The sequence below is a fragment of the Corylus avellana genome, chromosome 9 (genome assembly GCF_965113065.1).
Source record: "Corylus avellana chromosome 9, dhCorAvel1.hap1.2, whole genome shotgun sequence".
In the NCBI taxonomy this organism is placed as follows: Eukaryota; Viridiplantae; Streptophyta; class Magnoliopsida; order Fagales; family Betulaceae; genus Corylus; species Corylus avellana.
The window spans coordinates 4723807-4732166 of NC_142498.1; the positions used below are offsets into that span (position 1 = coordinate 4723807).

At 33.6% G+C, this 8360-nt stretch overlaps 1 pseudogene; it reads right to left on the reverse strand.

The window, feature by feature from the left end:
* Positions 1-3784: 3784 nt before the first annotated feature.
* On the reverse strand, positions 3785-8086 carry LOC132190785 (cysteine-rich receptor-like protein kinase 10; annotated as a pseudogene).
* Positions 8087-8360: the final 274 nt, after the last annotated feature.

The window sequence follows — 8360 nt, forward strand, 5'->3', positions numbered from 1 at the left end:
TGATTCTCTTTATTGTGTTGTAGGTCTCAAGAACTAGAAATGGTGGGTATTTATAAGTCAAAGATCTCACATCTTGACCGTCTATGGACGGCAATGCCAAATGGCACAATTAATTTAATTTGTTGGAGTTGTTCAAGAGCTAGGCCTTTTCTTTTACATTTTGGACTGCTTGCCGGCTTTTAACTTTGAGATTATTGCTGCCATTTTGTGTCAAATATTAGTTAAATATAAAATTTTAATTTTTTAGACAAGTGGTGATCATTTAATGTGATATTAGAATAAAACAGAAGTCGATCATTAGTTCGAATCTTAACTTGGTGTGTTTTCTTATATTTTAATTATATATTTTTCATGTTGTGAGAGTTTGAACTCACATATGAATGGATTTAAAAATTATTAATTATATAATTGAATTTACCACTTCTTATCTGTTTAACCTATAGAAATAAGTGATATTAACACAACGATGTTAGATGATATTATGAGATTTGATTTAATATATTTAATTTTAATTGATTGTAATGATTTGATTTTATTGATATGATTGTAATCATATTTAATTATCATACATATCTATCTCATTTTTCCTATAAATATGAGTATTTTGTAATGTAAAAGTTTCAAGTGATCAATAAGAGCGAAATTCCTTAGGGCTTTAATGGTCTGTATAATCTTTATGTATTTTTCTATTTTTTTTGTTTTCATTTAAATTTCTTTATATTGGCTTTTCTTTTACAGCTAGACGAATCGATGTTGCTAAGATTAATGCATGGATATGGGAGTGTGTTTCTCAGTTTCTTTAATTTGGTTTATAGTTTGTACATAAGTTTGCATTATGCGATAATTAGGATATTTTATATTATTATTAAACTATTGATTAAATGATTAAGTTTGCATTATGTGATGATAAGGATATTTTATAGGGTTAATAACTTTTTAGTACTTACGTTTTCACTTTTTTATTTTTCATACCTAGGTTTCAAATCGTATCACAAATGGTACTTGACTCATGGATAAAGACCAATTTAATACCTTCGTCACATTCTATCAACCGAACTAATTTCGGCCACCCCATTCCAGCCCTAAGCCACACTCAATGGCTAAAATGGGGGTGGCCGGCCACTCTCATTGGCCAAAATGGGGTGTTCGGGCCACCCCATATTTGTCTTTTTCTTTTTTTAAGTTTTGATTTTTTAAATTATTTTAATTAGTTTTATAATGTTTTATTTTTGTTAGGATACGTGAGATGTTTTTGTTATAACACATGTCAATTCGTTAGTTTGATTGATAAAATGGTGACGGGGGTACTAAACTGGTATTTACCTATAAGTCAGGTATCATCTGTGATACGAATTAAAACCTAAGTGGAAAAAAATAAAAATAAAAATAAAAACTTAAGTACTAAAAAAGATATTGACGTTATTTTATATTATTATTAAACTATTGATTAAATGATTAAGTTTGCATTATGTGAAACTTAACTTTGTGTTGACGGTCCTTGAATAGGTTGCTATAAAATGAGAAGATGAGCTTTTGAGAATCACCTCTTTCAAATAAGATCTATATTAAATTCCTTCTAAAAAAAAAATCCATATGAAATTGACAAGAAATGAAGCATAGAATAATATGACCATTAATATCACGGTCCTCTATATTCATTCAAGGGAAATGGAGAGATCCATTCCATGGTTAAAATGAAATTGGTGAAACTTTACTTATACTTCATGATGTAATTTTGAAGTTTAAAAATTTGCAATGTTGATTTCCTATGTTTAACTCTTTTTAATTTACCCATTTTTTAGTTAAAATGTCTGTAATACCCATGTTATAAAAAAATGAAAATTATAAAAAAATAAATAAATAACCTTGGACCCACCCACAACTCGGCCATGGGTTTGGACTAAACTTTACTTGTTCATTAAGAAAATGGAAGCTAAGCAATGCTAAAAGTTACTCTTGTATCACTTAAAAAATGATGTGGAGCGACACAAGAGTGACTTCTAGAATTACTCCTCAAAGCTGGGTTCGATCTGCTATGTATGTGGGAATTGGAGGTTAAGGACTATTTTATGAATAATGTTAGAAATCGTCTTTTTATTCTCTTTTGATCTTTTTCAAAGTTGATGTAACTTTTAAGATTACAATTAGATCAAGTTCAATAGTAATCCATCACAAATTCAATAGTAATTTTAAAAGGCACATCAATTTTATAAGGGTAAAAAAGATCCTTAACATTTCTCATATTTTATAGTAATTGTTTTTTGTTTTTGTTTTTCCGAAATAATCACTCTTACTTTTTACTTAGAAGGCAATCTTCGATTCTTCACTACTACTGGCTACTGCAAGCAGGGTTGAGTGTTAGTCGGCAATGTCGGTTTCGGTAGAAAAATTTTATTTTAGCCTTTCGAAAAAGTCGGAAATTTCACCAACTTATTCCGCAAATTTTTTTTATCGACACCGAATGGCGGCCGGTAAAGTCGGTTCGATAATGTCAGTCGGTAATGGCAATCGATAATGTCAGTATGTGGAAAAATGGAAAATTTGTTTGTAAAGTCGGTCGGTGAAATCAGTTCGGTTAGAAAAACCTCTTCAGCCTACCACATCGAAAAATTTGGAATAGAAAAAAATCATCCCGCCTCCCGTCTGTCATCTAATTGGTCACGGTCGATGTCGGTCGAAAGTCGGTCAGTTAGCGGTTAGTCAGTGAATTTGCTCAGCCCTAATTACAAGTGCAGCGTGCTTGCAGTAAGCACTAAAACTATAAGCAAGTGGCAAGGAATGTCTTGGATCAACCAACCTATCTTTTACACATCGTACCATTTTGACAGAGGATAAAAATCATTATCCATCACATCTTTTACTCATCTACGAATAGTGAATGGATGAATCCCCCATTGAATTTGTGTATGGTCCACCAAGAAAAATGATATAATTCATTCATTTTTCAACCATCTTTTGACTATCTCCATAGTGAATGGATGAATCTACCATTAAATTTATATGGGATCTACATGAGTCCACAAATCTAATGGTTGATCTATTGAACTTATAGGATTAAGATAGGAAAAATATGGAAAAAAATATTGACGTGAATCATTTCTTAATGTAGGATGATATTTACCTATATTTTCGGTAAGAACGAAAAATAAGGAAAATATCAAAAATAATATTACAGCAGTGCTGCTTGATCAAAATTTTACCCGTTCTCAGACAATGGAAGTGCAAAAGGAAAGATTGTCACTATTTCCGTTGATTGTCAATTTTATATTGAGATTTTATTTATTTTATTAGGATTTTATTTGTAGAAGATTTTTATTTGATTAGGAATTATTTCCTTTCCATAATAGTATTAGATTTACTTTAATTATTTCATTTCCTTATTATTATGATTATGTTTACTATTGTTACTAAGATTATGTTTACTTTCTCTACAAGTATTTCTCTTCAGTAAATATGCTACTTTGTAATGTAAAACATGGACTTAATTGAATTATTATAAAATCAGAGAAATTCTCTCAAACAAATGTGGAGTTTGTATTCTTTTCTTAACCTACGGGTTTGAGCTTATCTTTGAGTAAAAGACGAAGACGTTTCTCCTAGCAGAATCAAATACGTTGCTCTTTGATTAGTTACTTTAGTCTTCCCCTACGTCGTTTCTCCTTCACAAATTTGAGTGGTCCAAATATAAAACAACTTGCAATTAAAGACACCTACTTATAACTCAAATACTTTAGAGACAAAATTACGAATGGGCATCAAGTTCTAAGCATAGAAGGAGATGCACCTTGTTTTCTTTGTATTTTCATTTCGGATCAGGCATCAGCCACCATAATGCTACCGAGGGTATACACCAGTAATAGATGCTTCATCAACAGACATGGGCAGTGATTTGCTTCTAGATTGGTCCGTCTTAATTTGTCTTATTTGATTGCATGTTTTGCTCTCCTACACTGCTAAAGAAATATGTTGGTTCTTTAGGTAACGTCAGAGGAATCGAGTAACTGTTTAGCATGAGAACTATGGATTCTGTTGTTGGCCTATCAACTAGGTCATTCTGTACAGATAGTAAGTCAATATGGAGACATTTAATGACTTCATCTCTCGAGTAAGAGTCTCCCAATGTCGGATCCATCAAATCCAAGGGCGTTCCATCCCTCCAAAGTTTCCAAGACTGTATCAATTGGTTAAGTAATATTACAAAAAAATCACTTGTCTTCCCCCACACAAATGTGATGATGATTGTATCAGCATAGGAAACAAAAAATTAGAACATTTGGCTCATACTACACACATGGCTCAAAAGGTGTCTAGCGGTACCATCTGATTGATTGAAAGAACTGATCTTCTTTCCACTTATAATCTCAAGAATTAGGACACCAAAGCTATATACATCTAACTTTCCAGAGAATTGTCCATGTATGGCATACTCTAGAGACATGTAACCATTGCAAACCAGCATTATTAATACAAAAATGTCAGCCACAAGACATGCATGCTCACTTGTGGCTGACATAAACAATGTAATGCACGTAACATTACTTACAATGTGCCGGCAATCCTACGAGGGTTTCCTCGAGTTTGATCAATTCCAAAAATCTTTGCCATACCAAAGTCTGAAATTTTTGGATTCATATCCTCATTTAACAAAACATTACTAGCTTTATGATCACGATGTATAATTCTGAGCTGAGAGTCTTCATGAAGATAAATAATTCCTCGAGCAACCCCTTTAATAATTTTGTAACATGTTGGCCAATCCAGTTGTTTTTGTCTTTCAACGTCTATGTATTCACCGAAATTCAATATTCACGTTAGAATCATGAACTAAAGTCAATTATATATCAAAATAATTCATTTAATCAAGAAAATAAAATTTAGTTTGTTCTACTCTTTTAAGTTCTACAACACTCAATGAATTTTTTTAATAGTTAATCGAATTGTTAATTGAGCCTTTCTTGAATGAAAAACTCGTACTAATTTTATATGACATACAAAAAAATTAGATATATGCCTGTAAGAGACAAATCATATGGAAAGTAGTCTGATTTTTGTTTTGCAGAAATTCGTAGACAAGTATCTTTTCTCCTTTTTCTAACCAAAATCCCCATAGCCTTACAAGATTTCTATGTTGTAGTTTGGCAACCACTACAACCTCATTTTTAAATTCTCCTACTCCTTGTCCAGACTTTTTTGATAACCTTTTTACAGCTATTTCTTGACCATTAGAAAGTATCCATTGGGAATGTAGTTTAAGAAGTTGTTAGAATAGTTTACTACTTACAATTCCTATAATCCCAACAAATAAAGCTTAAGCATTTTCGGATTTTGCATTACTAGATATGCTATACTACTTTTTTATTTTATTTTTTTTAAAATAACGAAAAAAATAAACAAAAATGAAACCAAATACCCCATAAATAAGTAGAAAAAAAAAACCAATAATTTACCTTGTAAACCGCACCAAATCCGCCTTCACCTAGCTTGTTAGTATCTGAAAAGTTGTTGGTGGCTTCTTTAATTGTAGCAAGACCAAATTTCAAGGACTCTATAGTAGTAATATAATTGGCAGCTGCACAACAAAATAGTAAATGTACGTAACCAAAATTGTAACATCAGAAAATATACTAATCCATAAAGTGACACTCAGATAAGTTGCGGTTAACCGTCAAGCAGTTAATATGAGGGGTCAAGTGAGCCACGCACCTGGTAGCTAGGCGGTCAGGACACCTAGCTACCAAGCGGATCCGGATCCCCTCTAATGGGGGAGAAATTGGAGATTCTCCAATTGTTAATAGTAGCTCTTCATTTTAAATCCAATGGTCTATAAAATCATTTAAACCTCGATAAAACAAAAGCCAGCATTTAATGCCTCGGTTATACAAAAACAGCTGACATTTTATAAACTATTTGATTTAAAATGAAGGGACAGGATTAACAATTGGAGAATCTTCAATTTCTCCTCAATTAGAGGGGATCTCAATTCCAACCAAGCATGCACACAACTTCATGCCCTCTCACTCTAGCTGCACAATAATTGCATCTTATCCAAATCCCATAAAATTAAATCATTTATATTTTACCACCACCTTCTTGTATGGTATTGTACTTCTTTCTTGCTCTCCTTCTAAGGAAGCAGTAGCCCATAACGAATAGCATAGCACAAACAGAAATCGGAGCAACAATGGCAATAATTGCCAACAATGAGATTTGACATTTTCCTGCATAAACAATATTATTCTCGTTTCATTTATAAGCTGTGGGGTAGAATTGTTTGTAATTATAGGTGTATTCTAAATAATAGTAATAAAAAAAATATTTTACTGACAAGTAGGCAATATTTATTAATTATAGTAACCTATGTTCTTAAGTTGAGCTAAAAGTAGCCATAATTAGAGTACAGCAATGTCTTCTTCATTGTTTGGTATAATACTAATTATATCTTAGAAGTTTGGCATGATACAAAGTAACTTTATCAAAATTGAATGCTAAGGTATTTTTGTACATCCCCATTAAGGATGTTTTTGTCAACCTTCTATCACAGTTTCTTTGAAGATTAACTTTGATGTTGCTACTAATGCTTCTTTTTCGGCCACTGCTAAGCAACTCAGTGGGTGACATCATCTTAGCATTGACCAAAAAAGTTCATTCCACTTATGTAAAAAGGGAGAATCCATGGCTGCTCTTACAAGGATACATTTTGTTAACTCACAGGGCTACAACAATTTGTTGATTGAAGTTGTACTCTTTGGTTTCCATTTTTGCTATTAACAATCAGAACCTCTTCACTGAATGGACAATTGCTCCAATTAATCATCGCCGAAATTAGTTGAAACTACATCATTTTCAAGTTTGGAATCCTACAAAAGTTTTTTGAGAAAACTGGTCTTCGGGTATTAAACGTTAAATGACGTTTATACCCCTGAATTTTTTATAAAATTTCAACTTTACCCTTAATTCCAAAAAGATTTTTTATCTTAAAAAAAATGAAAATTAGGGATATTTTGGTCTTTTTTGGCATTTCTAACGGCTAAATTTGATAGAGGGGTTCAAATTAAGAGCAATTGAAAGTTCAAGGGACTAAATTGAGAGATTTTAAAGTTTGGGGGGAGTTTGTCAAATTGAGTGAAAATTTAGGAGTTTTCAGTGAAGTTACCCTTAATATTTTTAACTTGAGGACAGAAAATGAAAAACAGATTCCCTTTTCATTATGGTATTTATACTTAGGGGTCATCCTCAAATTATAAATAAAAGAGCGGAGGGCAGAATCAACAGTAACTTTACCAGAACTAGGTGGAGGAACAAGTGCTGGATTTGGCGTTGGCGCCGATGTTGTGTTTACCGTCAAGTAAAGCGGGTACACATCATACCAAAGATAGCAACTCGGAAGCATTACTCTGCCACTTTTCTTTCCTGCACAGAAACCTGACATATTCTTCATTGCTATCTGAAGACACCTATTGCAATTGTAACCTGACAGGTCCCGCGTGCACTACACAAGGGTGTATAGTGTTTGTGAAGCTGTGAACTTCGCTTCGTTTGTCCCAAACTTCTTGGCTCCAGACGCAACATTTGAAAAGCTACTTGCCAATCCGTTCATTGTTGCCGTCACTAGCTCATTAAGCCGGTTAGGCACCGAAACTATATCCGTGCTTGAAATAGAAGAGGCAGGTTCGGAGGCCATGGTGGAGAAGATACACAAGTTAGAGTAGCGTAACATGCACTCCAAGTACAAAGCCACGGCCACTTTCTCCTCGGCACAGTATTCGACTATCTCTTTGGTTGCCACGGCGACACAATTTTGGCATCTACGGCAGGGAGGTCACCGCGGCACAGAATGAGGCCGTAAACCATGTCGACAGAGTTTCTGACGGAGGTGTTGTAGAATTCCAGGTTGCTGGTGGCTTTGGAGGAGAGGTAAGCGAGAAGGCGAAGGAGGTTGCATTGGTAGTTGCTATTGGCGGTTAAAGTGGTTGTGTTTGTGCAGATATGGTTGTAGACAATTGGAGCAGCTTCAGTTGGGGTTTGGCTAAGGAAGCTGATAAGCATGGAGAGGAACAAAAGGGTCATTCTGAGGTTGTACCCCATGATCGATACAAATATAATCACCAACCTAGCTTGGAATCAATTTTTCTCATAACATTTTACAATACTCGATTAGATACGATGACTGATGTACAAATTTAATTGTACTCGCAAGTGCACGAGTCGTGTGCAATATAGCGTGTGTGCAAGTGCGAGGTCGATCCACAGGGATTTGTGTTGTGTAAACCAATTTCTATTTAAACCAACTCTATTTTAACCTAGTTCCGAATTTTGTGATTTTTGTCGTGCAAAATAAAACATAAACTAAAGAAAATAAT